The 4,948-nt window shown below is 37.4% G+C and overlaps 1 protein-coding gene across 2 annotated transcripts in view; it reads left to right on the forward strand.

Annotated features, from left to right (window-relative positions):
* The first annotated feature begins 400 nt into the window (after window positions 1-400).
* TFDP2 (transcription factor Dp-2) overlaps window positions 401-4,948 on the forward strand; it is a 56,642-nt gene continuing 52,094 nt past the window's right edge. For both annotated transcript variants that reach the window (XM_026855080.1, XM_026855081.1), the window contains exon 1: window positions 401-419. The gene's annotated coding sequence lies outside the window, so the exon portion shown is untranslated. The remainder of the gene's footprint in view (window positions 420-4,948) is intronic.

The following is a 4,948-nucleotide window of genomic DNA, read 5'->3' on the forward strand; positions in this document are numbered from 1 at the left end:
GCGAGCGGAGCGGCCCTGGCTGGCTGCCGCGGTGTCAGGGGGCTGGCGGCGTCAGCGGCCCCCGCCTTGAGGAGTTACAGTTCGGAAAGGGACCAGCGAAGCCTGTGGCCCTGCAAAGTATAGCCTGAACTTAATAGCGTGGTGGTTCTGACTCACGGAGAGGGTTAGTCCGACAGCAACAACAACAAAACTTAACTGAATGCCTCTTCCTGCACCCTTTGAGCTGCAGGCCTTCCCTGACTTTCAGCCGTAAAGCGTTTAACGGCAGAGGTGAATCCAGATACAAATACCGACTTTCGGTATCGAGAATACAAACAATAGCAGGAAAACACAGAATAAGCAAACTTCCTTGAAATGTGGAAGAAAACCGCATCCGAGAGCGTGCTCCCTTATTGAGTAAAGGGATGATGCTGAGCTAGGTATCAGAGCTTGTTCCATTTTCCTCTGTAGAAGGACTTTGGTTTTCACTTCCTCTGTAAATTTTTGAATTGACAAAGTGAATAGTTTAAATTGATACGATTTAGCATGCAGTGTAAAAATTTTTAGAAACTATTACTTGGTCGGTTTTAATAATTCGGAAATTAGTTCAACTATTTTCATTACTTCATTAATACTTTTAACAGCTGATTTTTTTATTTTCCCTACTATTACTGATGTAGCTTAATTATGCTGACGTAGCAGCAAAACGTCACAGGTTATGTGATGTAGCAAATTGCAACTTGATCTATCTTTGATTAAAAAATAATTTTATGCTAGTATACGTTGATGCTATTAGAAGAGAAACGAATAATTTTTTCTCCATTTCTTTACCCTTCCCAAATTAACTTTAGATCATTTGATTATATAATGTCTTATACAGTAAATGTACAATTTCTATACAGGGGGCAAAGACTCATGACAGATGACCTGTGTTGCAGAACAAATGCAGAACTGTATTTCACAGTCCATGTTTGTGCCAATTCTGTGTGCATTGAAAGATGTTTTGTCCATAGTAAAGTACTGAACTTCAGGAACTTGTGTTCAAAATATAGGGTGCTAACTGCAGCAGTTTGAAGAAACATGAAAGAGTAAGGAGAAGTTTGCATTATAGAAAAGTCTAAGCAAGAGAGGTGGTCATAAGAGGAAGAAAAGGATACGGTCTTTTGAAAACTTGCTGGTTGTGAAGTGAGTCTAGTGCCTTCAGAAGAGGAAGGAGTAAGGAGTCAAACGATTTTGTTCTATACTAAGGAAAAAATCTTAAAATTATTATTAGCAAGATTTGTCTTATGGGTGAGTTTCAGTGATTTTATTTGACCGTCAAATTATTGGGCTTTCTTTTAACCACTTCCTGTTTGTACAGAAATAGCTATTGTAACACACAAAAAAAGAAACTGTTTGACTTGTACTGATATAATTAACTTTACAGAAAACATCCACCACTGGTAGGAATGCCCTTTATTGCTACACAGGGTTCTGACTGGCAACCTCACTTTACACAGTGATGAGGTACGGTTTTCAATACAGCATCTTGACAGCAGCCATACAGTGTAAAGGGGACAGGCCAAACAATTCAGCTGGACAAAAGGCACGGTGCTGTTTTGCAAGGAATGTCAATATTACAGGACAATTTTTTGTCTTCATCTGCTGTTGTATATGTTAGATGCTACTGTAGGGGCCTCTTTTGCATCTAGACATCCTTCCTGGACAATTTTGTGAACACCCTCACAGTGAAGATCTTTCAGTGGGTTTGTCTAAAAGTGTTGTTATAAGTTTAGCAAAATAATAGGAACTAAAATTCTAACTTTCCACCCCCTTCAGGAATTTATGTAATTTGGATTACATGTGCAGACCTCTTCACTCTGCCTACAGGAAAGCTTAGTACAAATCTCTAAAAGCAATAGAACAGCGATCTGATATGGTTAGGGGAAGGGAAGCTGCAGCCCATACTGTGTAGATAGTGATATTTAAACTTCTGTGTTCTAATGTGGAGCAGAATGACTTATTTAGTTACAACTAGTCTAATTCACTTCTTGGATTTGCAGTTATTCTGATGTGCTACCTTAAAATAGTGTTCTTGGGATTGTCTTTAATAAGCAACGATTTCTTAAATTGTTTGCTTTTTCTATGTGCTTTTTGGTGTAATTATTAAGAATTTCTCCTCTACATTTCCAATTACATTCACAGGACATGGCTACTAATAAATCAACACTGAATCTTAAAATAGAGAAAAGAAATTGTCCCGTCTGGTGCAGGGAAATACACTTGTGGAGTTCTTGTGTGCAAAGCCAAGAATCCACTGGAATCAGACAGGTTTATAATAAAACTTAAAGTATTCAGTGGAAAACAATCTAAATGTCTTGGTGTGGTAATAGTATATATACTGTGTTAAAGCCAATACTATAAATGCCCGTTATGGGATCTGAAAAATTTGGTGTATGCTAGGAAATACTGTAAAAATATGCAGATGTGGTAGCGAGTGACAGTTTTATGACAGCTTCCTGGTTTGATTCTTCATGTGGGTTTTGTAACATCCGGTACTAGAGTGAAATTAATTACTTTTTTTTTCCCCCTGTTACTTGATTCGTAAACCACAGCTCTTCTGCAAGAAGGTGAGGCAGTAGTAAGTAATCTTATAGTTTCATTAAAGGAATATTCGTGCTACTTTGTCAGGTTTCCTATGTGCAGTGATAGTTTCCAGTAAAGGTCTTCACAGACTGTTTAAGTTTGCTATTATACTTTGCAATGTTACTAGCATAAAAATCAGTCTAATAAAATCAGACTGTATGCCTGTGCTAGGTCAGTTAGCAAGAATACTGTTACATGCTCATAATGTGTATACTGATATATCCTAATACCTGCATTAGTAGAATCTGTAACAAAAGCACAGCTTTCTAGAATATCATAATTCTAGTGAAATACAGAATAGTAATTAAATGAATGTGAAAGTACTGTTGAAGAAACTCTTTGCCTTTCAGAACACAGTTTGCAAAATCTGAAGCTACTTCTGAGAATATTTGTCTTTTCTGAAACCTACAGAACTTTTCAGATATTTGTAGCACTAACTTGATAAAATAATACTTTAGCCAGCTCACATTTAGTATTGACTGTGACAATAGAGGCTGAAACTAAGCTGGAAAAAGATTAGCGATTGCTTTTGTTAGCATGCTTGCTTGTGAACTGCAGCAATTTAGGTGCTGGCACAATTTCATCCTTTTTGACTTGGTGATAAAGTTTAAAAGAGAGGTAGAAGACAACTTGATATTGTTAACTTCCCAAATCACTTAAGCATGAATTGCAGAGGGGGGTCCTTCAGAAGTATCTCTGAATCTTTGTCGTGGCACTGTGATCTGTCTGGTGTACAGCCCTTAGGATATTTGATAGACATGAACAGCCAGGTTTTTCACAAAGCTTCTAAACATGCTGTGGGTTAACATAGCTTCTAGAAAAAAATCATTCTATAAAGGTGATGTTCCTTTTCTTCTGACTGGTGTCACATTATTTCAAACAGTGAGACATGCCCTGTCACATTTTACACAAACAGTGGTAAGAGGAAGCTGTGATGGTAGTTGAGATCATGCTTCTATTCCTATAGATAGCTGATTCTTTCCTAAGAGTGAATGGAGTGCTTGTGTCTTGAACATTGAATTTTTGTTAACTTTTATAGATTGAAGCCCATTTGTGAATGTAATTTTGATTATACAGCTTGCTTTATGTTTTTTCCTGTGGAAGTTAGGGCATACTCCTCTGTCAAGTCAGGTTTCTCCTGTTTCACCAGGTTCCTGTTGCTGCCAGGTTTGTCTCAGTTTGGGTGAGAATAGCAAATGATTCAGTTCTGTCTTACAACCTCTTTAGTTCTTTTGATTAACAGAGTCCTTTACTAACCTCTGTCAGGTGACTGTATCATCTGCCAGGGTACATGAAAAGGTTACTCTGATAGGAACTCATAATCCATTTCCCCATGGTAGGTACTAGCAGATGTGTTCTGCATGAATAAGTGACCATTTTCATGCACTGTTTTGTTACTGGGAATTTCAGCCCAAGATGTAAGTGGAAGAAATCAAGAAAAATAAGGTCGTGTGTTCAGAATGAAATTGGCAGGTTGCTACAGGTCCACACTGTCTTTAAGGCTATGAACTTTCAGTGAAGTCATATAGATGAAGTCTTCAACTTGGTGGCAGCTATTATATTTGTGGCAATTAAAGTTTTAAAGCAAATATATCAGTATTTGCTCATTAAGGCTTGTGAACGCCACTGCATTAACATATTAAACGTCACTTGTGGACTGCAGTGGTCATCCTAGTATCAAACCTTTTTCGTATGAGCAGCAGTTGTAATTAGCAGAATAACTACAGCTGACCTGTAATAGAAATTATGGTGATAATAATTGTGAATGAGATTAGGAACCACAAGTGAAAGCGTGGTTATGTCCCCAGAGTGAAATCAAAAACCTGTGTGTGCATGGGCTTTCCATTTATTGTAAGGAAGGAGTTAGTTAGGTAACATTTCCCTTCATTATAAACCTGACCTGAGACTTGAAAATCTTGAGAAGTATATTTCCGTTCTCTTAAATGTGCAATCCAATTGTCATAAGGTTCAGTTTATTTAAAATTCAACTTAAAATTGAAAATACATTTAAACAGGTTTTTTTAAATCAGTAACTTCGTACATACAACTGATAAAATTTTAAGCTGTGTATTGATTCTGTATAACAGCAGGCTTCTGCTGTCTGTCAAAAGCAAATTATTCATCCTGCTTCTTGCTGTATAAAAAATTGGGAAAGCTATGATCTGAAGACAAAACATCCTGCTTCTTCCTAATGGATTTTTGAAGGATGCACACACTCCAGTGAACTCTTCAGAAGTGTGGAGTAGTCTTCATACAAACAAATCATATCCAGCTTTTTGTCACATTTTAACCCATAAGTAAATTTTCAGGAGGTCATAAATTCCTTCCCCCCCCCCCCCCCCCC

The sequence above is a fragment of the Athene cunicularia genome (genome assembly GCF_003259725.1).
Source record: "Athene cunicularia isolate RWA chromosome 9 unlocalized genomic scaffold, athCun1 chr9_part1, whole genome shotgun sequence".
NCBI lineage: Eukaryota > Metazoa > Chordata > Aves > Strigiformes > Strigidae > Athene > Athene cunicularia.